This window comes from Odocoileus virginianus, chromosome X, assembly GCF_023699985.2.
Source record: "Odocoileus virginianus isolate 20LAN1187 ecotype Illinois chromosome X, Ovbor_1.2, whole genome shotgun sequence".
NCBI classification, from domain to species: Eukaryota; Metazoa; Chordata; class Mammalia; order Artiodactyla; family Cervidae; genus Odocoileus; species Odocoileus virginianus.
The window spans coordinates 43,742,334-43,770,040 of record NC_069708.1 but is presented as its reverse complement, the minus strand read 5'-3'; the positions used below and the strand labels follow the sequence as shown (position 1 = coordinate 43,770,040).

The window sequence follows — 27,707 nt, the reverse complement described above, 5'->3', positions numbered from 1 at the left end:
CTTCAGGGGCTCTTTTAGTTGGCTCCTGTATCCTTCTGACACACCCTTTTCATTTTGTCTCCTAAATGCTTCCTTACTTTCTGATTCTATAAGACACTCTAGGATCATCTTGTATATCCTGTGCATTAGCCCCCATTGGAATATTGCTGCTTCTGGACTCTTTCAGCAGACAGAGCTAGGAAATAGGAAATGATTTTAATTTATTCAATCATGTACTAAGCTTGAACTAAGTACCTGGCACTTGGATGACAAATATAAATTATCTGGAGATGGAACACAAAACACTGTGTTTACTATAATGTGGCATCTAGGTGACATGACTGACTCATTATCAATAGAGTCCATATCATGGTTATTTCTCAACTAGTAGGAATGGCACTCTCCTGCATACATTTCTGAAAATGTTTTAAAATTCTGAGTATAGTTAAAGAAAAGAGCAAAGGCCCTCAGAAGAACAACTTTGCCCCATTAACATTTTGCCCTAGTCAAGAAGCCATGAACAAAATAACAGTATTGTTTATAGTGTCAGCATCAATGTTTTAAGAAACACTCTGTAGAAAATGATTTTATACACACACACACACACACCAAATTCAACTAAGCATTTGCCAAAAAGGTACTTATTTTGTCAGTGCACTTGATAAGTTTTGGATGTTCACTAATGATTTTCTTGAGCCTTCTTTGACAACAGATTTTGCCCTGTTGTGTGTGTTTAGATGTGGTAACTCATGGTTATGCATAACATAACCAAAACATCCTAGGACCACTGAAAATTCCAGTTCCTCTACTCAAGGGACCACCTTACATGAACCAGCGCTAACTGCATACTAGTTTCTTTCCATCTGTGTGATATGACTTCTATGAAAATAGACACCCCAAATAAGATTTGACACATCTTTTCTCCCCATTGTCCCAATTTCTATTTAATAAATAAGTTTTATGTAAACCCTTGACAAGGTACTTCAAGTCACAAAGCTTGTCTGTGTTTTTCAGCACTGAACATCTAAAATCAATCTCACTCACATCTCACCAGTTTTGTGAATGGAATTTAACTCATACATTATAAGTTCAGAGTGAGATAGAATTGTACCTTCCATTTATTCCTTATAATTTTATCTACATTTTGTGTTAAAAGTGATGTATTTTATATGAGAGAATCATGAGATGCTTATTGAGGCAATGTACTGTGAATCCAAACTCAGTTGTAGTTTAAAATCTGTCAACTTTTCCCTGGATCTAGTTGTGCCAGTATACACTTGTCAGCTCTTCCAACAATGTACGAAAGATAAGTCCTAAGCATAGGAAGCAAACCAGGGGAGCTTTTATTTTGCCAGGGAACACAGTTCAAAATACATTTACTTATGCATAGCTGTAAATAACTAGTTGTTTTTTCATGTATCAATGCTTCAATTACTACCTTCTGTACTCTGCCACCTTTACATGAATTTTTTTAAGCATATTTCTAAAACCAGAATAGAGAATTTGATGTAATGTGTATATATGAATATACTGACTATAAACTAAAAGCAGCACAGCTAGGTATATTTACTTGTCACCTCTAATCTCACAAATGACTACATATGCAAATTTCCTAAAAATTCAAAGGCCAGGTCATACGGACTTCTTATAATAACTAACTTATAGATGCTTATTTGAAACAATAATGAGGTATACTGAAAAGCATCAGAAAGTGTGAAAACTTGTATTAATAATAATACTTGAGTATGCTGGACTTGCCTGATTTGGAAAACCATGTGAAAGAGATAACTCAGTATTCATATCAAACGGGATAAAACTTAGTTTTCAATTCTAAGAAAAATACTGAGGAAGAGTTGGCTTGATGAAGGCAGATTATTTTAGGAAAATTCACTAGGCAGGCTGTATAACTTCACTGATGCAGCAATCATCATTAGAATTCAGTATCATTATAGACGTGAAGGACCAGCTTCCCTATTAACTTACTGAGTGCTCTCAGATAAATTACATAACCTCTCTGTGTCTCAGGTTTCAATCCTGTCACCTGCTCCCAGGTTCAAATGAAATATTTTTTGGCCACAGTCTGAAAAGTATTAGAGTCTATATAAATATAAAGACTTGATATTCCTATGACTACTTCCACCAATCGTGTAATAATGATTACAATTATTCAGTATTCACCATGAACAGGCACTGTTCCAAGTGGTCTACATGGATTATCTCATTGAATTCTCACTACTTCATGAAGTAGATGCTATTATTTTCCTATCTGACAGATGAGCAAAGTCAGTCTCAGGAAGGTTAAATAATTTTTCCAATGTCTGATAGTAGTAGGGCCAAGATTGGACCCCTGGCAGCCTGATTTAAAGCCTGCATTATTAAAGAATGTTATATCAATAGCATGAAAAATGGCTGCAAATTCTAGCGGAGGACTCTAAAGAAAATATGATGATTATTTGTAGCTGTACATCTATCCCTTAAGTTCAGAAGGCCATAGGACAAATGCTCCCTTGAAAGAGCAGGAAAGTGTCTAATGCTAACAAAATTTAAATTGGTTGATAATATCAGTTTCTACAAATTGGGACAACCTGTAGCATATGTTCTATTAATTGCCATATTAATCTAGAATTTTCAGATACATGAAGCATAAATCTTTCTTTGGCATGGGACTATAGATTAAACTAGCCAATGTGTTTTTCTGCATAACCATGTGGTGGATACAACTAACTTTAATGATAATGAAGATAACTTGAGAAAATAGAAAGGTATAGAAAACTCAAAAACACCATTACACTCACTATTTTCATTTCTTTCCTTACCCAATCTGGTTAACAGAGTTGCTAAAATGGACTGGTTCAAGTTTTCCTATCTCTCTTCACATCTGCAAGTATGGGGATGCTTAAGGAACAGTGTGAACTATAATCAGCAAAAAGCAAATGGAAACTATTCAAATCAGCCTGGATAATCTATAAATTACTAACAGTTTCTTCCCTTTATAGTCCAGATTGTGTGTGAAAGTCGTTCAGCCATGTCACTCTTTGAGACATGAACTATACAGTCCATGGAATTCTCCAGGCCAGAATACTGGAGTGGGTAGCTGTTCCCTTCTCCAGGGGACCTCCCCAACCCAGGGATCAAACCCTGGTCTCCCGCGTTGCAGGAGGATTCATTACCAGCTGAGCCACCAGAGAAGTGCAGTCCAGATTACTTATTACCTGTCTCTGTCCCTTTGCATGGCTGTATATGTTCCTGCCATGTATATGTATATGTCACTTGATTTCCTTTTCCCTCACTGGATTGCAGATTCCTAAAGAGTAAAGACTATAGTACTGCCCAGATTACCATGCTCTCTATCCACTACTTTCGCAGATATTCTGAGTCAAAGAATTTGCTAACCTGACACTTAACATGTCATATCAGTTATTTTTACCTGTTTGTCATATCATTGTCTGCAGCAGTTGTCATGCAGTAGTCAGGAATATAGGAAAGTTCCACACTAGGAAGTCAGCTGTTTTTACCTAGACTCCCCTGAATCTTTTTCACCCTTTGACAGAGACTGAAATAATCAGACTATATTATTGCCTGAATCAGGAACCTGAAGATCTCAGCACATTTTCTTGATTTACTTCAGACTCAGTAACTCTAGATAACTGTTTTTCTCTAACCCCAAATTGCTGAACAGCACTGAATGTGAGTATACAGATTACTTATGTAATCCTTTAACTCTTCTGATAAGCAGGCCTATCAAAATTTTGTAATCTATTTGGCTGATCTATTCCAAATTGTTTTAGCATGAAATTTCTCATCTTAAAAACAAATTTGACATCCTAAAAATTAGAGAAACATCTAAAATGTGTATCTGCATGAAAGTGCTCAGTCATGTCTGACTCTTTGTGACCCCATGGACTACAGCCCACTAGGCTCCTCTCTGTCCATGAAAATTTCCAGGCAGGAATACTGGAGTGGGTTGCCATTTCCTCCTCCAGGAGATCTTTCCAACCCAGGGATTGAACCCGAGTCTTCCGCGCCTTCTGCATTGGCAGGCAGTGGCACCACTGAGCTACCTGGGCACGCTGTATGTGTATAGCATGCTGAAATGGAAGAAAACTTGCTTTCATCAGCTTGAATTACTGGATTATAGGTTCTATAAGAAAAAGATTTGTATGTACTGTGTTCACTACTGAAGCTCTTGAAAAACACATTAGCACAGAAACATGCTATTGTATCACTTAAACCAATGAAAACCACCTTGGGGCTTTTTCTCCTCCCACTCCATGGGAACTTCTGTTGTCCAGGTCATTAATCACTTTCATGCCAGTAAATCTAATGATCAAGTTTCATTTTCTATCTTAACTTCATCAATCACCATCAATTGACACATTGGATTACTCCCTCCCTCCTCCTTGAACCACTTACCTCAAATGGCTTCCAAGATTACAACCATTCAATTTTCCTCTCAATTTCCTAGCTGCCTTTTTCCAATCTCCTTTTCAGGTGCTTCCACTTTGACCAAAGATAAGAAATGAGATAATATTTGTTAAAGTCTTTGCATAATTTGGCAACAAGTTTTAGGTTATAGAACTAAAACTTAAAGTAACAACAACAAAAAGTAACCAAATTCGAAGAGGTGTGCTGACCAGAAGAAAAGGTTATTTTATTCAGGCAAAGTAATAACTCTCCTTAAAAGGTTATGATTAGCACTTTCTCACCATTATAGTTATTTATTCAACTGTTAATATCCACTATAAGCAACTCCAGATTATTCACTGCTTTTGTACTTTTCCTACCTATGTATTCCTATGTTCACCTAATGTATTCCTTCCTCATTGCCTATTGATATTGCTCTACCCTAAAAGAAATCTTTGTTCTGAATCCCAATTTCTATAAACAAAATTCTGCCCAAACACCTGGACTCCTATTTTACATTTCTATAGTGCTTTCAAATTTATAAAGTAAATTAATAAAGCAGTAATATTGGGATACAATTTATGAAATCATTTAACAACTCCAAACAGTCCAAGAAACAAATTAATTTTTCTACCTTCTTTAGTGTCCCTAAATTTTGATGACTAATACAGACTGAAGAACATAGCTATTTCTGATAGCAATAATAGCTATTACTTTAAAGACATTAAGTCGAAGTGTGATGCCTGTATCCATGGGAGCCTCCAGGCTCCTTTCATGTTGTCTGCAAATATGTTATTTGTGTGAGGCTTGAGTTTTTGGGTTTTTTCTTTTTCATATACTTCAACCAAAACATTGCATCATAACAAATTGAATGTAGAAATATATGAGAATAATTAAGTCAACATAAAAGAGATTTGAAAAATATTAAACTAATACATCTCTATTCATTAGATGTTTTCAATTTTGAAGATATAATTATTTTTCACACAATGTTATCTAGTTAAAATTTGATGGTATTATTATTGGCATTTTCAAATGGATTAATATTTAAAAATTTCTGTTTAGTTTTTAATACCATAAATATCAATAGCTATCATTTATCAGATATTCTTTACCACATAAACAAATGCTCCTTGGGGTTCTCAGTAATTTCTAACAGTGTAAAGGGATCCTTAAACCAAATGGTTTGAGAACTACTTCTCTAGGAAATTTTTCTCAAAATATGTCCACTGATCATCTGCATCAGAATTATTAATATCTGTGGTACTTGATAATAATATAGGTTTCTGGACTCCATGTAAGACCTACTAAATCATAACTTCTGGGGTCATGAACATATATTTTTAACATGACCCTCAGGTAATTCTTATATACATTAATGTTAGAAAAATTTAATAAAGAGGTATATAGACTTTGGAGTCTGATGGATTCAAACTCTAGTTCTGCCACCTTGTTTGTCATCCTAACCTATACCACTTTCTACCAACCAATTTCTTACCCTTACTTTCCCCTCACTCCCATCTCCTGAATCCTCTTTCAATTGCAAATCCTCAATTAAATAGTTCCTCATTACCAGAGTAAACCGGGAAATTTGTATGTAAGAGGTATTTAGGAGCAGCAATCTGGCTCTGAGTGAGAGTTGTTGTTGTTGTTCAGTCGCAAAGTTGTATCCATCTCTTTGCAACCCCATGAACTGCAGCACGCCAGGTTTCCCTGTCCTTCACCATCTCCTGGAGCTTACTCAAACTCATGTCCATTGAGACAGTGATGCCATCCAATCATCTCATCCTCTATCATCCCCTTCTCTTCCTGCCCTCAATCTTTCCCAGCATCAAGGTCTTTTCCAATGAGCCAGCTCTTCTCATCAGAGAAAGTTAGGAACTTAAAAGTTGCATTTTCATAGGAAGCACACTGCTTTTACTTAGATTGTCTCACTTGGAGATGTGGAGATGATAAGAATTTGGAAGGGGGTTATATTGCCTAGGCTGCACCTTGGCATCAGTCCTTACTTATTTGCTTCTGCTCCTGAACAGGGAAGACTTCAAAGGATTCTACTTTCTTTTCCTCACCTTGGGGCACACAGTACAGTGAAAATGGTAGCCATTTTGTCTTCCCTTAGCCCTGCCCCTGTCTGTTATCCTTACAAACCTGCCATCCACTTCCTCAATCCTTGCTGTGATTTGAATACAGAGTTATGACTAGAGGTCTGAAACTGATTATGATGTCATTATATCAGAAATCTAACAGAAATCATGAATTTTGCCCAGCTGTGAAAAATTGCTTTAAGAACCACAGGTTTATTTAAATATAGCATTTTTTTTTTTCACTGTAAAACAGTGCTATTCAAGGTAAAGTCCACTAATGCTCAAGCTCAGAATCATACAGGCTGTTTTTTGTTTTGTTTTGTTTTTTGTTTTAATGCAGAGTCCTATGCTTCATCCCAGACTAAGTGTTATCAGAATCTCTAAGTCCCACAAACATGTAATTTTAATAATTTCCTCAGGTTATTATGGTAAAATGTCCAAAAACCATTCCATGAGGAAATTTCAACAAGAAACAATAAGAATAAGAGGAAACATAAGCATATTCTGTATAACAACTTAGTTCTCTTCTTGATTGCAAATAGATAAATGATGTTACCCATATGCTTTTCCATATAGACATAATATTTGCTTCAACCTATGTAAAACTTTATACTACTTTATCAGTGTGCCAGTTGTACCTGGATGAGGGAGCCTAATTCACACTAACTAAAGTCACATGATATCAATGTATAAATTAGATGCCCATCCATTAGTTTATAACTGGAAATGTTGTAAACACATGGTTGTTCAGTTTGATAACCAACATCCTGAATTCATTAGATAAAACATGTACAAAGTCAAATTAGTCATAAATTACCATGGTGAACCTGGAATCATTAAAAAATGAGTCAGCAGATATTCTTAATGATTACTGCCTCAAGATTTAATTTGATGTACCTACCAATATCCACCATTGGGTGGGTGACTAAAGTATTCCAATCTGATAATCAGGGCACTCTCTTTCCTAGACATTGCTGGAAACTTGCAGCTAGTTCTCTGATTTTCCCTAATGTGTTTTTTTTTTTCCCCTGATAATTCAGTCTTCCATTAACTGATTAGATTTTACCTTTTAAATTTATGATCATACTCTATTCATGCCTCCCTGAAACTCAACCAAAACTTCTAGTGTGTCCAAATTAAATTATCTACTCAGAAGCAGCCCCTTGGGTTACTTTTGCAGGTGGCTTATCTTACTGTGGCTTTTAATTTTTCTCAACTTCACTGAATTTTTGACACCATTATACTGAAAAAGGCAAAACTATTCAGATGATAAAAAAATTCAGTGGTTTCCAGGGATGGGGCTGTGGGGGAAGGAGATGAATAGGCAGAGCACAGAGGATATGTAGGGCAGTGAAAATACTATGTATGATACTATAATGGTATATACATGTCATCACTATTGTTTAGTCACTGTCATGTCCAACTCTCTTGCAATCCCATGGACTATAGCTTGCCAGGTTTCTCTGTCCATTGGATTTCCCAGGCAAGAATACTGGAGTGGGTTGTTATTTCTTTCTCCAGGGGATCTTACTGACCCAGAGATTGAAACCACACCTCCTACATTGGCAAGCAGATTCTTTTACCATTGAGCCACTCAGTTCAGTTCAGTACAGTCGCTCAGTCATGTCCAACTCTTTGCGACCCCATGAATCACAGCACACCAGGCCTCCCTGTCCATCACCAACTCCCAAGTTTACTCAAACTCATGTCCATTGAGTCGGTGATGCCATCCAGCCATCTCATCTTTTGTCGTCCCCTTCTCCTCCTGCCCCCAACCCCTCCCAGCACCAGGATCTTTTCCAATGAGTCAAATCTTCACATGAGGTGGCCAAAATATTGGAGTTTCAGCTTCAGTATCAGTCCTTGCAATGAATACCCAGGACTGATCTCCTTTAGGATGGACTGATTGGACCTCCTTGCAGTTCAAGGGACTCTCAAGAGTCTTCTCCAATATCCAACTCTCACATCCATACATGACCACTGGAAAAACCATAGCCTTGACCAGACGGACCTTTGTTGGCAAAGTAATGTTTCTGCTTTTTAATATGCTATCTAGGTTGGTCATAACTTTCCTTCCAAGGAGTAAGCGTCTTTTAATTTCATGGCTGCAATCACCATCTTGCAGTGATTTGGGAGCCCCCAAAAATAAATTCTGACACTGCTTCCACTGTTTCCTCATCTATTTCCCATGAAGTGATAGGACCAGATGCCATGATCTTAGTTTTATGAATGTTGACCTTTAAGACAACTTTTTCACTTTCCTCTTTCACTTTCACTTTCTGTCAATAAGGGTGGTGTCATCTGCATATCTGAGGTTATTGATATTTTTCACAGCAATCTTGATTCCAGCTTGTGCTTCTTCCAGCTCAGCATTTCTCATGATGTATTGCATATAAGGTAAATAAGCAGGGTGACAATATACAGCCTTGACATACTCCTTTTCCTATTTGGAACCAGTCTGTTGGTCCATGTCCAGTTCTAACTGTTGCTTCCTGACCTGCATATAGGTTTCTCAAGAGGTGGGTCAGGTGGCCTGGTATTCCCATCTCTTTCAGAATTTTCCACAGTTTATTGTGACCCACACAGTCAAAGGCTTTGGCATAGTCAATAAAGCAGAAATAGATGGTTTTCTGGAACTCTCTTGCTTTTTGCTTGTTTTGTTTGTTTTTTCATTTATTTTTATTAGTTGGAGGCTAATTACTTTACAATATTGTAGTGGTTTTTGTCATACATTGACATGAATCAGCCATGGATTTACATGTATTCCCCATCCCGATCCCCCCTCCCACCTCCCTCTCTACCCGATCCCTCTGGGTCTTCCCAGTGCACCAGGCCCGAGCATTTGTCTCATGCATCCAACCTGGGCTGGTGATCTGTTTCACCCTAGATAATATACACGTTTCGATGCTGTTCTCTTGAAACATCCCACCCTCGCCTTCTCCCACAGAGTCCAAATGTCTGTTCTGTACATCTGTGTCTCTTTTTCTGTTTTGCATATAGGGTTCTTGCTTTTTTGATGATCCAGCAGATGTTGGCAATTTGATCTCTAGTTCCTCTGCCTTTTCTAAAACCAGCTTGAACCTCTGGAAGTTCACGGTTCACGTATTGTTGAAGCCTGGCTTGGAGAATTTTGAGCATTACTTTACTAGCGTGTAAGGTGAGTGCAATTGTGCAGCAGTTTGAGCATTCTTTGGGATTGCCTTTCTTTGGGATTGAAATAGGGAAGCCCATGTACATCACCATGCATTTGTCCAAACCCATAGAATCTGCAATGCCAAGAGTCTACCCTAAGGTAGACTATCCTAAGGTAGACTTTGGGTAAATATAATGTATCAGTGTAGGTTCATTTTTGGTAAAAACAGACAAAGAACATACAACCTGGGTCTGATCCCAGGTTAGGAACATCCCTTAGAGAAGGAAATGGCAACCCACTCCAGTATTCTTGCCTGGAAAATTCCATGGACATAGGAGCCTGGCAGCTACAGTCCTTGGGGTTGCAAAAAGTCAGACACGACTGAGTGACTAAGCACACACACACATGAGCACGTGGAGTGCAGAGTGAGAGGAAATCTCTGTACCTTTCTCTCAATTTTATTGTAAACCTAAAACTGCTATAAAAAATAAAGTCTTAAAAAAGACATTTCAAATGAAATTACTATAAATGATAAACATGCCAAACCATTTTCCCCATAAGATATTCAGTCATATTAGCATTTCCATCTTTTAGCATCTTTAATCTTTTTTTTTAATCTTATCTTCACTTTCTAAAGAAATGGGATAATTCCTGTTCTGCCAATACAATGCAATTCTTCTATGTGAGTGCTCATTCTTACCCACAGATTTTCTTTTTTTAATTAAAGATTTTTTAAATGTGGTTTTTTACAAGCTAATAATGAACATATATTTTTTAGTTAAGATTGTAATCTATGATCATTTATCTAGGAAATTATTTGTTCAGGCCGTATAGATTGTGGAAATGTTTCAAAAGAGCAACTTGAGGGAAGCTAACCTTGTTGTCATTTCAAAGTTATGAAAACTCATTATGAAACTTTTATTTTAAAAGAATGAGTTGTAAAATGAGGAACAGTAAAATTAGTACTAAAATGCATGGATGTGTACTAAATTGAGAAGGATCTTGGACTTAGAAAAGGGTTTCTTAGTAAAGCTAAATCTTAGCTTTACTAGTTATATAACTGTAGGCTAGTCTTTTAGCATCTGAGAATCCAGTCTTCACATTGATAAATAAGAAAAGTTGTCTCTAGTTTATGGCTTTGGGTGAAAATCAAATATAGTCCTCTAAGTGAACATACTTCAAAAAGTTAAATGTTACAGGCTGAAATAATTTCATATTTTTAGAGTTGTTAGTATTAAGAATTATCATGATATCATGAGGACATAAAGGGAGGCCCTGTGACAAATTCTGAAATTAAAGTATATCTAAATGACATCTCTCACACACACACACGCACATACACAAACACACAATGGTAGAGTTTTAGGAGGGTGCTATAAAAAATACAGACTGCTATGCAAATATTGTGCATCACATATACCCCACTTGCTTACATATTATTCTTTACTCTTTTTTTCTGTCCAGTCCCTCTTCCACCCTGCTCAATTCTAGTCACCTTCCTTTAAAGAAAATCTGATGTGGTCACTCCCTAATATTTATTTAATTGACCTTGAATTCCTTAGTTTGGCAGAATGACCCTGATCTTGACCTGCTTCTCCAAACTCATCTTTCCTTAACTCTTCCTCTTAGTCTCTCTTTTTCTTCCATGTGTCACTGAAATTCCTATGCTTCAGGAACAGAAAATACCTTACTACTTCTCAAATATATTTCCTAATTCTTTGTACAAACGTTTTGTCTCCTTTGCCTAGAATACTTTTAATCTCCAACTTCCCAGATCCTCCTAGTAGGAAACAAGTTCTTTCTCCCTACATTACTATAGCATGTTCACTAGTTAATTCAGCCAATATTTACTGAGTATTTACTATGCACCCAACACTGTGCTAGAAAATGCTAGTGACACTACAATATAATCATGGTCCCTCACAGATTTTAGGAATGCTCATTTTAAATAAATAACCTACAAATAACTATATAATTATATAGTTATATATAACAAGTAGTTATAACAAATTAACTACACACACACACACACACACACACACACACATGTACAAGGGCTTCCCTGGTGGCTCAACTGGTAAAGAATCCACCTGCAATGCAAGAGACCTGGGTTTGATCCCTGGGTTGGAAAGATCCCCAGGAGGAGGGCATGGCAATCCACTCCAGTATTCTTGCCTGGATAACTATCATGGACAGAGGTGCCTGGCAGGCTGCAGTCCATGGCATCACAAAGAGTTAGACATGACTTGAGTGATGAAGCACTGTAAAACTATATATTTATAACTGTTATAGTGCTATAAAGAAAATGGAAAGGGTTTGATAACGGTACATAACTAGTACTTAGTGGGATCAGGGAAGATCTCTCTTTGAAAGTGGGAATTAAAATAAGACCTGAAAGAAGAATAGTCATTAATCAGATAAAGAGGATGAGGATTAATTCAAGGCAGAAGGAAAAAACATATGTGAAGGTACTGAGGCAGAAATGAGCTTGGCTCCTTTAAGAAACAATAGGCCAATATGACTGGAAAGTAATGATTAATGGTGATGGTGCCATGGGATGATGCTGAGGAAATGGGCAGGAGCATGATCATGAAGGACCTTATAGGCAATAATAGAGATGAACTTTGTCATAAAACTCATGGGAAGATTCTGAGTAAAGGAGAAAAGAGACCTGCTCATATTTGTATTTTAGAAAAATCATTCTCTTCACTATGTGGAGAATAGATATAAGTAAGACTGTAAACATGTTGCAGAAACCAGTACTTGAGAAACCAAGCACCACACTCAGAGAGTTGCAGAACTCAGGTTTATTATGCCAGTGGGCCCACAGGAGTTAACACTCCAAACTCTGAGCTCCAAACAAGGGGATTACAGAGTTTTTATAGAGAGACTGTAGGGGGCAACACTAGCTGTTAATAGGCTGGTTTAAACTAAGGGGTTTTGTGTGTGTGGGAAGGGTGGTCAAGATGAGGAGGGGGATGCCTGACCTGGACAGGTATAATTAAGCAGGTTTTCAGGGACTGGGCAATTGGAAAGAGCAGGACAAGGGTGAGTGAGATAAACTTCAGTTCCTAGTATTCCAAGTCTCCACTTTTTGAGACTACAGGACCTATGTGATCTAGACTTTGCAAGGGGCAAGCTGAGTTACAGAGGCAGAAGGAGAAGGAGGTTATGTAAAATTTTACCTTTCCCTCTTCAAACAAAAGGAATGTTAATTTAGGTGGTAGATCTAGGTGGGAGGTTAGTTGGACTAGGTTGGGACTAAAATGCCATGGCTCTTGAATAACATACTTAACTGGGCACCATATTGTACATCAATTGTGTAACCACTGAAAATTTTAAGCAGGGACGTGATGTGATCATATTTCCATTTTTCAAAGATTACTGTTAGGTAGTTAGAATAGGAAACAGGAGTCCAAAATGGTGGTAGCTAAAAGACAAGGAAGGGAAAAGCCTGCAAAAATAGAACAAAGGAAGGTCAAAGGAAGGTTCAAGGATCAGAGTGAGGACCTCAGGTAGAACAAACAGCACTCCTGGCTAGCCCAATTTACATAGGGCAGGGCCGGGGGGGAGGCAAAAACATATAAAAAGAGGAGTCAAAGAGCCTGAGCTCTATCTTCTCTTCGAGTCTTTGGATCTGCATGCCCTCACGCCTCAAGGATGTATTTTCCTGCTGTTTTCTAAATAAAACTGAGCTGTAACACGGAGCTGTAACACTGATCTAAGAGCTATAACATGGTCTCTTGAAGTCCTGAGAGCTATAACACGGTCTGTCCAAGAGCTGTGACACACCGAGGGCTTTAAGGTTTGTCACTTCAAATTTTGTTGAGATGAGACAGAACCGAGGAGATTACACTTGCCTGACATTACTTTGCCCCACATGTGAAGAATTGACATTAGCTGTCTAGGAAGGAATGCAGGGTGATAAACTAGGCAGTAGTCCAGTTATGATAGCTTGGAGGGGGTGGTGGCAGTAAATGAACATGATTTGGACTAGGATGTTGACATTAGAGTAGGAAACAAATGAGCAGATAGACATGAGATAATATTTTGGAGGTAGAAGCAAGAGGACTTGGTGACTGATTGGATAGGGGGTACGGGAGGAGAAAAACAAACCAAGGATAACTACCAAGTATCTGAAACTTGGCAGAGAGAAGTACCACTTATTGAGATGGGGTCACTAAATAAGATTAGTTTTAAAAGGTGGGTAAGCAAATTCATTTTTGTACATATTAATTTTGAGATGCCTGCTAGGCATCCAAATAGAGATTTTGAATAGGCAGTTAATTATATGAGTCTGAGGCTCCAAAGGGATGTACACTTGGCTGTCTACTTATACTTCAGACTCTGAAGACTTGTAGACCTGAAGTATACTTAAAGACTCTGACACAACATGGAGAATTTCTTTAGGGTAACACTAATGATTTATTCATCTATTACGTCCTGTGTATGTGTACCAAACACATAAGAAGTGCTTGATATATCTGTTTATTTGAACTAAATTATGCAGTCAATTTTAGTCACTTTCATCACAACTCTAACACATAGTCAATGCTACACAAAAAATTACCAATAAGTCATATGTTTTGTCTTTACAAGACAACTGGCAGTTTGACATATTTTTTTGAATGAATCAGCATTGCTCAGAAGATATTCTATCAGTGGGATTTTGGAGTTAGAAGTAGTTGGAACACAAATTCTCATAAACACACACACATGTTGGAACTTCTAGCTATGGCTAAATGAGAAGTTCAGGAAATCTTTCCCTAAAGCATTATAAACCTGGACAAATTAACAAAATCAGCACTCTGAAACTGACCAAAACTATATACCCATCTGAGGAGTGTTTATTCCTGAAACATCGCTGACCTTGGGGTACAAAGAATGGGAATCTGTGGCATTAGGACCTGGAGCTGCTCCCATACCTTCCACCCCTCAGTTCATTCAGCACAGAGGTTCTTCCAGGACTTATACATTAAAAATCACAAAACACTGCTGAGAGAAATTAAAGAATATCTAAATAAATAGATATTTCATGCTCTTAGATAGGAAGACTCAACATTACCAAGATAGTAATTCATCCTAAATTGATGGATAGACTAAATACAACCCCTATGAATGTCCCAGCTGGCTTCCTTGCAGAAACTGACATTGACAAGCTGATTTAAAATTTCAAATGGAAATAAAAGGGACCAGAATAGCTAAAACAAACTTGAAAATGTGGAACAAAATTGGAGGACTCAGAGTTCCTAATTTTAAAACTTAAGATAAAAGCCACAGTTAATCAGACAATGTGGTATTGACCCAAAGAGAGGTACATAGATAAGTGGGACAGAATTCAAAATTCAGAAATAAATTCTAACATTTATGGTCAGTTGATTTCCCACTAAGGTACCAAGACAATTCATTGGGGGAAAGTATAGTCTTTTCAAGAAAGGGAGTCAGACAAGGGGATATCCACATTTGAATAAAAATAGAGGGGTAATTTCACGATGTTACAGTGGTTAGGACTTGGTGCTTTCACTGGCTGGGGAACTAAGATCCTGCAAGCCAGGTGGTGCATCGCCACCCCCCCCCAAAAAAAAAATAGGGAAAGAAATTAGACCCTTGCTTCATGCCATGCCATATACAAAAACTTAACTCAAAATGGATCACAGACCCAAATTTAAGAGCTAAAATAAGTAACTTCTAGAAGGAAAAAAAGAAAATTTTTGTGACCTTGAGCAGGGCAGAGATACAATACTGAGGGCGTGACCCATAGAAGACAAACTTGATCAATTTGAATTTATCAAGTTTTGCTCCTCAAAAGTCACCAATAAGAAAACAAAAGTAAAAGTGACAGACTAGCAGAAAGTATTTGCAAATCATAGATCTAATAAAAAGCTTGTAGATCCACAGCCACGGCTGGTCCAGGGGCTGCTTTCTGCTGGCTGAGTGCCTTGTCTATAGCGGTAGGGGGTAGGGGGGCTTAGGCTTGGCCTCCTACAGGACTCATGGAGCTAGTTCCTGGATGCCCACAGGAAGGAGCTCTTTCACAAGACCAACAAACACCACTTTTTACATAGCCTGGCCCTGTTAGGGGTACTCCTGTGCAGAAAGTCCCTCTGGGCAGGGTTACTGGTAGCTTTTGGAGTACCTTATTCTTCACCAGGTTTAACTACCAGGCTCTGAATGGAGACCCCAGCACCCAGAACTTTGGCCTCTGTGGGAAGGTGTTTGCTACTCAGTCTGGGTTGCCTTGGTTCTTTGAGCTTACGTATGTTTAATTTCTGGGTATTTTGTGGTTTTTTTTTTTTTTTTTTTTTTTTGAGAATTTGAGGAGGTAGGGGATTTAAAGAGAAAGCCATATTAAAAATAATAATAATAAAATAAGCTTGTATACAGAGTATTTGAATAACTCTATGAGTCAATAATTATTAGGAAGAAAAAAAACAAATTAAAAATAGGCAAATGATTTGATTCAACATTTTGTGAAAGAAGATATGAATGGCTTAAAAGGATATGAAAAGATATGCAACATCACTAATCATTAGGGAAATGTAAATCAAAATACCAATTAGAAACTGCTACATATCCACTAGAATGTCTAAAATAAAAAAGACAAATAGTATCAAGGTTTGAGGATGTACAGAAAGCAGACCATCTGTGCATTGTTGGTGGGAATATAACATGGTATAGACACTTTGGTAAACATTTTGACAGTCTTTTAATAAGTTAAACAAAATTTCCCCATATAATAGTCATTTTACTTTATGTCCTCTAACCAGAAGAAATAAAATTATATGTCCACACAGAGGCATGTTGTCACTATTCATAGAAGCATTACCCATAAAAACAAAAAAATGGAAAAAATGTAAATGTCCAGCATCTAGTAAATGAATGAACAAATTGTGCTATATTTACACAATGGAATACTATTAATCAGTTAAAAGGAACAAGTTATTGATACATGCTACACCTTAAAAATATGCTCAGTGTAAGAAGCTAGGCACAATGGACCACATATTATATTATTCCATTTATATTAAATGTACAGAAAAGGCAAATTTACACAGAAAGAAAACAGAAGAGTATTTGCTTAAGCCTGAGGATGGGAGAAGAGATTTACTGCTAATGGGTCTCACAGAATTTTTGGATGATGGAAAAATTTTAAAACTGAATTGTGATGATTGTTGCACAATTCTACTAATCTACTAAAATAACTGAATTATACATTGAAAAGAATAAATTTTACAGTATGTATTGAAATATAGTATGAAAAAGTGAAAGTACTTTTGCCTAGAGAATTCCATGGACAGAGGAGCCTGGCAAGCTACAGTTCATGGGGTTGCAAAGAGTCAGACATGACTGAATGACTAACACTTCCACTTATTCACTTTTTCATACTAAATTCAAAAAAAATCTGTTTTAGAAAACACAGGGATGTTTTAAATGGAAGAATTTTGTGGACTTCCTTTATGGCACCTACATGGCTTTTCTTAGGCTTACTCTATGTACTAATTTTCATAATTTCTCCATTTACACTAACACTGCTTACAAAAAAAATGTATCACAAGCCTATATCTCCAGCCCCAATTGCTAAGCCTTTTCCCAGTTCTGGTTTCATATATCCAGTTATGTTTTAGACTACTTCCTGCTAGGAAGAAAGGCAGTGCTGAAGAATGTACAAACTAATGCAAAAATGCACTCATTTCGCACACTAGCAAAGTAATGCTCAAAATTCTCAAAGTGAGGCTTTAACAGGACACAAACTGAACTCCAGATGTCCAAGCTGAATCTAGAAAAGGCAGAAGAACCAGAGATCAAATTGCCAACATCCACTGGATCATAGAAAAAGCAAGAAAATTCCAGAAAAACATCTACTTCTAATCCATTGACTACATTAAAGCTTTTGATTGTGTGAATCACAACAAACTTGAAAATTCTTAGAGATGGGAATACCAGACAACCACACCTGCCTCCTGAGAAACCTATAAGCAGGTCAAGAAGCAACAGCTAGAACTGGACATGGAACAATGGACTGGTTCAAAATTGGGAAAGAGTATGTCAAGGTTGCATATTAAAACCCTGCTTATTTAACTTCTATGAAGTGTACATGCAAAATATTGAGCTGGATGAAGCACAAGCTGGAATCAAGACTGCAGGGAGAAACATCAAAAACATGTCATGCAGATGACACCACCCTTATGGCAGAAGGCAAAGAGGAACTAAAGAGCCTCTTGATGAAAGTGAAATAGGAGAATGAAAAACTGGCTTAAAACTCAACATTAAAAAAAAACTAAGATCATGGTGTCTGGTCCCATCACTTCATGGCAAATAGATGGGGAAACAATGAAAACAGTGACAGACTTTATTTTCTTGGGCTCCAAAATCACTGTAGATGATGACTACAGCCATGAAATTAAAAGATGCTTGCTCCTTGGAAGACAAGCGATGACAAACCTAGACAGCATATGAAAAATCCATGACTGATTCATGTCAATGTATGGCAAAAACCACTACAATATTGTAAAGTAATTAGCCTCCAACTAATAAAAATAAATGGGAAAAAATAAATAAAAGATAAGCAAAATAAAAAGCTAATACATCACTTTGCTGACAGAGATCCATATAGTCAAAGCTATGGTTTTTTTTCAGTAGTCCAATAGTCATGTATGGATGTTTGAGTTGAACCATAAAGACGGCTAAGTGCTGAAGAATTGATGCTTTTTAACTCTGGTGCCAGAGAAAACTCTTGAGAATCCCTTGGACAGCAAGGAGATCCAACCAATCCATCCTAAAGGAAATCAGTCCTGAATATTCATTGGAAGGACTGATGCTGAGGCTGAAACTCCAATACTTTGGCCACCTGATGCGAAGAGCCGAATCATTGGAAAAGATCCTGATGCTGGGAAAGATTGAAGGCAGGAGAAGAAGGGGATGACAGAGGTTGGGATGGCTGGATGGCATCACTGACTCAATGGACATGAGTCTGAGCAAGCTCTGGGAGATGGTGAAGGACAGGGAAGCCTGGTGTGCTACAGCCTATGGGGTTGCAAATAGTCGTACATGATTGAGCAACTGAATAACAAAAGCTTCCTGCTAACTCCACTTCTCCACCTCAATAAGACTTCCTTCTCAAATTTTCCATAACTATTAGTTATTCCTGCTTTTTGTATCTTCTCATACACTTAGTACCAATATATAACATCTTATTATGATATGTTTTACTTATTAATATAACTGCACTTTTGGTACTTCATGCTTTTATTTTTTTTGCTCATAAATTAAACTGTAACCTACAAAGGCAACTTTCAATGTGTTTTTTTTCCCTACATTCTCAAAACAATCACCACAGTGCTGAGTATACAGAAGGTGATCATTAAATGAATGTTTCAATTAAAATTAATAATTTACATTCTTGCATTCATTTATCATAAGTTTATGAGCACTTACTATGTGTAAGGCACTGGGTTCAGTGTCATCAAGGAAGCAAATAAATATATGATACATAATCTCTCTTATGAAGGACTGTATAATCCAGCTGGAAATGTGAAGATTTAGCAATATAAGACTACCATTCAAAAAAGATGTCAAGAAGCAATGCATGATTAAGAGAAATGAGGAAACAAAATCAGTGATTTTGGGACCAGAAAAAGAGCTAAGCTGAGTCTTTCAAGAGATAAATTGGAAATTAAAAAAGTGAGAGAGGTTGAGAATATTTCAGGCAGTGAAAATGGATTAAGTGAGAAGGAAAGAAATGAGAATTCAAGGTTTATGTAGAGAATTGGGGAGAAAATTAAGTTTAAAAAGTTGATTAAGGTCAGAAACTGAAGAGCCATGAAGGCCTGATTAAGTTTTCCAGACATAATTCTGTTAAAATAGCCATTTACTGAGCACCTAATATGTGACTGGTGGTTTACATACATAGCTGGCAATTGTTGTATGTTGGATATTGGGCATCCATTTCCTCATTCTCCTAGCACTCTGATTTTCTCTTGAGAAGAATCTAATGGGACTATAACTAGAAGCCTTACCCTATTGTAGTGAAAGGGCAAACAATTAAATTGAAAGTGACTGAAGTTTCAGTTTATCTCATCCTAAACATCATGATTAGACTACTTTGGTTATGAGGTCCTGTGTTTTCTCCTTCCTAAGGTATCCAGAGCTACTTCAGTTCCTGCCTGCTTCCAGACCTGACTCACCAATCTTCCACAGATTCTGTGAAACCTTGTTATTTTCCAATGAATTAAATTTTGAGTAAAACAGCCAGAGTTGTTTTATACTGCTTGTAGCTGAAAAGTCCTAAGTGATATGCTATTATTAGGAATTAGTTGGGCTTTCCTCATGGCTCAGATTGTGAAGAATCGGCCTGTCAAACAGGAGACCTGGGTTCAATCCCTGGGTCAGGAAGTTTCCCTGGAGAAGGGAATGGCTCTCCACTCTAGTATCCTTGCATGGAGAATTCCATGGACAGGGGAGTCTGGCAAGCTACAGTCCATGGGGTTGCAAAGAGTTGAACATGACTGAGCAACTAATACTTTTTCACTGTTATGAATTAGTTATGTATTATTTTCCACTTTTCACTGATAAAGAGGCTGTGGGTTGATGAGATTAAGTAACATTCCAAGGCCATACAGCTAGCAACTGGTAAATATGGGTATATTTGACATGAATCTTAATTTCTAAAAAATTACTTACCAAGACTCAAACCCAAGTTTGTCTGATTTCAAAACTTCTGTGTTTTTTTTTTTCCCTTCACCACTCTGCCTTTCAATGAAGATTCACTGCAGAGTTTCAAGAAGGGCAGAATATGATGAAAATGGCATTTTAGAAAGGTTAGCTTCACAACATAATATAGGCTAGAAGGGAAGGAAGAGAGCTTGAGGTAGGGAGATAGATGGCAAGGATGAGGTAAATAATTCAGATGGAAAATAACAGTGGTTTGAAACAGTGAAATGACAGAATGCAAGAGAGTACAGAAGGGAATGGTAAATAGAATACTTTATCAACTGTCATAGCTTTATCTTTAAAATGTGCATCCTATTAATTTTTACTATTTTATAATGACTTTGGTTCAGTGATCCTAAATTTCAGTACAGTAAGCATATGTCTTTGACTGAATTAAACAGAATCTCATAGTAAGCATATTATAAACTTACAAGCAAAATTCACATCATTTGTAGTTAAACATCACTTGCATAAAAAAAATGCACTTTGCCTAGTAATTTTATGATCAAGCAATATTTTATGGCTTTAAATTTCTTCAAATCATCACAAAGCCACAGGAAGGAAAGGATACCACAAAATCCAAACAGTTATTTGTAAGAATTGGCCTAAGTTTTCCCCATAAAGTTAAAAATAAACGGCTCAGAAGAATGGTTAGTCTACTCATGGTCTTCATTTTCCAGGCAACCTGAGCCTCTAGAAGCAAGAAACATTTTCTCCATTAAAAATAGCTATACATGGGGAGAGGAGAGGAGAGGGTAAGATATATGAAAAGAGTAACATGGAAACTTACATTACCATATATAAAATAGATAGCCAACAGGAATTTGCTCTATAGCTCAGGAAACTCAAACGGGGGCTCTGTTTCAACCTAGAGGGGTGGGATGGGGAGGGAGATGGGAGGGAAGTTCAAAAGGGAGGGGATATATGTGTACTTATGGGTGAATCATGTTGAGGTTTGACACAAAACAACAAAATTCTGTAAAGCAATTATCCTTTAACAAAAAAAAATTAATTAAAAAAACAGCTGTACAAGTCAATAGGATATGAGTTTTGAAATAAGTGGAATGGAAACAATTTGAATGAAATAAATGTATACAGATCAGGCTATATGAGTGTGGCTCAAGCAAAAGCTGCTTCCTACTTTGCAAAAGCAATAATTGGAACAGTATTCACACTCTTTGTATAAACCTTGTTTGATTAAAATACAATGCAAACTTATTTAAACATGCTATTCATTGTCACTGCAATTTTTTTTTCTTTTTGGTTATAAAAATAATATGTGCTCATTGTTTAAAATTCAAGAAGGGCTTCAGAATAGAAAACAAAAAGTTAAAGCTTTTCCTTCTAATTAGACCAGTTTGGTGTGTATATTTTTGGAAATTTTTCTATGAATATGAAAATACCAGACACGACTGAGCAACTGAACTGAACTGAACCAGAGAATCCCATATACACATGCACACTCCATATATACACCTTTTTATATGCATTTTTATATAGACAAAATCATACTGAAGATATTGTTTTGCAACTTGCCTTTTTCATTTGACACTCTACTCTGGGCATATTTGCACCTATTGATAACCAGCTCTTTTGTTGTTACCAAGGCAGATGTGTTCTCAAGTCCTAGTTTCTGGCATTTTCCTAATCATTTAAAGACTTCCATAACTGGATTTTGTGTTAAAGAAAAACATGACTTCTCAAAGAAAAGCATCTTATAAATAATGCAGGAATTGGTAAATTTATTTCTAAATATGCTACAAGTAAGAAAATTCAATGTGACATGTTACATGCTTAATTAACACAGCAAGGCTCTGAAAACAAACAAAATCTGGTTCTCAGAGTAGTCTTCATTTTTTAAAATATTTTATTGTGGTAAGAACCCTTAACATGAGATATATCCTCTTAACAAATTTTAAGCATACAATACACCATTGTGGACAATATGTACAATATTATACAACAGATCTTTAGAGCTTATTCATCTTACTTAACTGAAACTTACTGAATAGTTTTTTAAATGATATCCAGAGTACAATTTATTGAAAAAAGATGCTCTGATACTTCAGTATATATTTTTGTTTTAATGCCTATTATTTGTAAAACAATTTTCAGATAATTATTTTTTAGAAATCTTGTCTTATGAAAGAAAATACTAATGAAACAGAAGGTTAAGTACACAGACATTTGAATTTAATACTCTAGATCCTCATTAAATTCCACAATTTTTCTTCTAAAGACTGCATAGTCTCTTAGCTATAAGTGTGTGAAGTGCTCCTATTTAGGATTTGGTTGCTAAAACACTAGTTCTTTAAATATTGAAAATGTACTAAATTAATGTGATTTGCTGCATGGCAGGTATGCAGCAGTAAATTTGGCACATTAGGGTATGGCACAATTTTTAAAGAAAAATAGGAGCAATAAAAACTTCAGCAGCAAGTACTAACACTCCTGATCTCAGGAAGTCAGTTCATTAGTTTCAGAAGTTGGTTTATTAGTACTAAGTGTATTCTTGTGCAGAGCAAATACTCTGTGTGAAGATGGAGAGTTACATATAAGAAAACATCTCAGGTCCTGTACTAGGGAAATTTAAAATATACTTGGGGAAAGAACAGGTTTGCAAAAGAAATGATCTATGTGGCTCCATTAAAATGTAAAGAGTGGGGCATTGCAACTAAACAACAACAAGCATGTTATTTAACTGAAAAGCCTGCCCCAGTGGAGAATAACTAACCCAAGGATATAAGTTCTCACCCTGACAAAACATTACTTTGGGTTATAAGGCAAATGTAACTTATTTTCTAAGTTGAATATATAAAACATATAAAACATAGCATTGTAAGTTGATTAAACTCATTAACCTTGACCCTGGAACATCCTTATTTAACTGGGACAGGAACCCTATGTGGTCCTGTGAATGGCATAATAATAGATAGCACTTATTGAGCCTTTACACATATGAATAAATAATTTACACAGATTAGCTCCTAGACTCTTATGTAACCACCCCATAGGGCTGTTCCTATCATCCTGTTTTTATAAGAAAACTAAGAGTTGTCCAAGGTCATATAGACAGTAAGGGGAAGGATTTAAATGCAGACTCCAGAGTTTGTGCTGCTGCCTGAAACTCACAGGAAAATAGATCAGATTATCATAGTGTATCATAGTGTAACATCATAGTGTGTTAATTTTACTCAGGGACCGGGAATCTTACATAAAAAACTATGTCAATAAATTATAGAACACAAGTCAAATATTGAAAAGAAATGTATAGATAAAATGTATAGATTTCAAGGACATTTCCTGATATTCAGGTCAAATTTTAGGCTTCTTGAAGTACAAGTCAGAGAAGGCAATGGCAACCCACTCCAGTACTCTTGCCTGGAAAATTCCATGGACGGAGGAGGCTGGTAGGCTGCAGTCCATGGGGTTGCTGAATCGGACACAACTGAGCATCTTTACTTTCATTTTTCACTTTCATGCATTGGAGAAGGAAATGGCAACCCACTCCAGTGTTCTTGCCTGAAGAATCCCAGGGACAGGGGGAGCCTGGTGGGCTCCTGTCTATGGGGTCGCAGAGAGTCGGACATGACTGAAGCGACTTAGCAGCAGAAATACAAGTTCTTCTGCTGCTGGGATACTAAATGCAAAAATTCCTAGTATAATTTTCATTTAATTGTGGATTGAATACTTTAGTATTTACTTTAAACTCTGATCTCCCAGTGTTTGGCTGTTAACCAAATAAAGTCATTAGGCATATTAAATTTAATGAAAACCATCTTTTTCATTAAACTAACTTGTTCCAGTATACCTTGTCAGTTCAAGCTAAATCTCTTGTGTAAGTCAGAGGAACTTGAGTACTGATGCCCCTGCTGCTGCTGCTGCTGCTGCTGCGAAGTCGCTTCAGTCGTGTCCAACTCTGTGCGACCCCATAGACGGGAGACCACCAGGCTCTGCCGTCCCTGGGATTCTCCAGGCAAGAACATTGGAGTGGGTTGCCGTTTCCTTCTCCAATGCATGAAAGTGAAAAGTGAAAGTGAAGTCACTTAGTCGTGTTCGACTCTTTGAGACCCCATGGACTGCAGCCTACCAGCCTCCTCTGTCCATGGGATTTTCCGGGCAAGAGTACTGGAGTGGGTTGCCGTTGCCTTCTCCAACTGATGCCCCTAAAGTTGCTAATACCAAGAGGACATAACTATTACAGAAGGATGGAAGAACGGCCAGGGCTGTCATTTAACTCCAGTTCTAGGAGTTGAGGAGTGAACTCCTGTTGAGGAGTTCATTCACTTTTGTTCCTTAAAGATGGTGTAGTAGAGTGGTTAAGAATTCAACTTCTGGAATCAAATCATCTGTTTTCACATCTGAGCTTTTCTGATTATAAACTATTTGACCTTCAACAAGTTACTCAGTCTCCTCACTGAAGATATAGTATTAAGGGTGAGATGAGGATATCAAACAAAGATGGTATGAGGATAATAATGAACCCCAAATGGGTTCATTAAACAGTAAAAGTAAAGCACTTATTTCAGTGTCTGATACCTGAAGGTGATAAATACAATTATTTATTATCATTTAGTGACAGCTATGTATACTTACTACACAGTGCTTATGCTTAGGGTAATTATCCATTATTAGAGGATGTGAACAATCTTTATTTACTCCTTAAATTGCTCTAAACCAAAGCCATTAACATTTGAGAAAATCACTTTTTGAATACATAATAATACATGTAAAAGTGTGTTAACTGCAGAATTGTCTGTAGTGACAAATATATGTAAAGTCCTAGAATGTCCATCCAATAAGGAAGGCCTCAGTTTCCCCAGTCTGTATAAGAAGATTGGACTAAAAGATCTCTAAAATCCCTTTTGTCTCCAATTAGGACTATATTTTCCACCAGCTGTTCATTAGATTTGACAACAATACTCTAAGAAATAGAAATGAGATAGGACATCTAAAGTACTAGGTGAGTATTTAAAATTAAGTCATGATGCATAGTATGCTAAAATTAACCAACATGTAAAAAGTAAATGTGTATATATATATATATATATATATATATATATATTTAAATATCAAGAGCAGAAGTCATTATTTAACACATTGGGAGTTATTTTTTATTATGTTTTAAAATATATGTAACTAATGGTATGCAAATTTTATACTTTTAACCTTCATAATGGTATAAAAATAAAAGGTATGAAAAATAAATACAAAATATGAGTCTGAGATTTAAATAATGAAGATGCATAAATTAGGACTATCAATAAGTCTGAAAGCTCTCAAGAAAGAAAAGGGGCTGCATGTGCTGTAAAATACTAAAATGATACTTGGTTTGAATTTTATTTAAAATTGTGATGATTTATTTTCCTTTGAAATAATAGGAGATATTCTGAAGGCACACAATGCCAAGCAGGAAGAGTGACTATTTGACTTTAGAACTATTAAGACCTAATGTTACTATTATCAAGGAGTTGCTGACAGTCATAAAATTTCCACCCTCACGCATGTTAGAGTTGGAAAATCTCTATTTGTAGAGTCCTATGCTGCTTCCAATGAAGAAGGCAATGGCACCCCATTCCAGTACTCTTGCCTGGAAAATCCCATGGATGGAGGAGCCTGGTAGGCTGCAGTCCATGGGGTAGCTAAAAGTCGGACACGACTGAGCGACTCACTTTCACTTTTCACTTTGGTGCATTGGAGAAGGAAATGGCAACCCACTCCAGTGTTCTTGTCTGGAGAATCCCAGGGATGGGGGAGCCTGGTGGGCTGCCATCTGTGGGGTCTCACAGAGTCAGATACGACTGAAGTGACTTAGCAGCAGCAGCATGCTGCTTCCAAAGAGTCGGACAGGACTGAAGTGACATAGCACATGCTGCTTCCAAAATACAAGTCACAGCATATTCAGAAAGAAACGCTATGAGTGGCTTAAGACTACATAGTAAGAAATGTTTCTTTACACACAATCTTGATCAAAGATAATATTATGAAAACTAGCAAATAATACTGAATTTGAGATCTGTGTGATATTTCAGCCCCATTTTAGAGAGGGAGAATAGAAGTAATACAAGTGAGGTAGCCTGCCCAATATCTAATACAACTAGTAAGAGGAGTAACCAAGATTCAGCCTAGCAATTCTTACTCCCAAACTTACGCTAAAATCACTTAGGTCATAAAGGCTCACTAAGGAAATCAAATGCTGATATTTGGTTATCCTTGAGATTCTACTCTTAAATTCTGAGATAATTTTTACAATTGTGTGTATGTTATTTGACACAATCACCTCTGAAGAGCTGTGGAATACATATTTGTTTCCACCAGCAAGAATATTTACAACTCCTTAAGACTTTTCTTTTTCTCAGAGGATGCATGTAATATAATTAATTAAATATATTTGGGTATTCTGGATGAAAAAATTACAGAAAATATCATTTGGGCTTGTTCTATATTGTCCAAATATAATATAAAATTTAGAAACAGTTTTTGTAGTCATATATAAATGCATGAACATTGCTCACCAGTCAAAACTTTAAAAATTTTTCCTCCCTTTTTAGCAGAATGAAATAAACTGCTTCCAAATTTGCAGTTTAAAAGGTTTACTTTACTAGAATTTTTGTGTGATAATTCTTTCCATGAGTATTGCAGGCAAAAGATTCCTGAGTGGCCTTGTAAAAGTGCTCTTTTGTGATGTGGATTTACATTTTTGAACAATTTATGCTATTTTTTAAGTTGAAAAGTAGCACTAGAACAAATATCCAAATTACTAACCAATTTTTCTTCTCTTCTATTGTAACTGTTCTCTTAAATTCCATGCAGGCAAGGCTATAATGCCAGAAATGTAATTTAAAAATAGTTCCTTTTAAAAATCAAATGTTACAGAGGCATATTCCATTTGTGTCAGAAAAGATTATGCATGTTTACTGGCACAAAGTTTGATATGTTTACTAAATCAAGTTTCTTAAAAATAAAAATTATAGCAACCTAGATGTCCATCAGCAGAGGAATGGATAAGAAAGTAGTGGTACATATCCACAATGGAATACTCAGCCATTAAAAAATAATACATTTGAATCAGTTCTAATGAGGTGGGTGAGACTGGTGCCTATTATACAGAGTGAAGTAAGCCAGAAAGAAAACACCAACACAGTACACTAATGCATATATATTGAATTTAGAAAAATGGTAACGATAACCTTACATGTGAGACAGCAAAAGAGACACAGATGTATAGAACAGTGTTTTGGACTCTGTGGGAGAATGAGAAGGTGGGATAATTTGAGAGAATAGCACTGAAACGTGTACCTTATCATATGTGAAACAGATCGCCAGTCCAGTTTCGATGCATGAGACACGGTGCTCAGGGCTGATGCACTGGGATGACCCAGAGGGATGGGGTGGGG

The 27,707-nt window shown here is 36.7% G+C and overlaps 1 protein-coding gene across 9 annotated transcripts in view; it reads right to left on the bottom strand.

The window, feature by feature from the left end:
• FAM133A (family with sequence similarity 133 member A) overlaps nucleotides 1-27,707 on the bottom strand; it is a 46,144-nt gene that overhangs the window by 13,088 nt on the left and 5,349 nt on the right. For 6 of the 9 annotated variants that reach the window (XM_020877453.2, XM_070462075.1, XM_020877450.2 and 3 more), the window contains exon 3: nucleotides 4,393-4,479. The exons of the other annotated variants lie outside the window; for them this stretch is intronic. The gene's annotated coding sequence lies outside the window, so the exon portion shown is untranslated. The remainder of the gene's footprint in view (nucleotides 1-4,392; nucleotides 4,480-27,707) is intronic. 9 annotated transcript variants of the gene reach the window in all.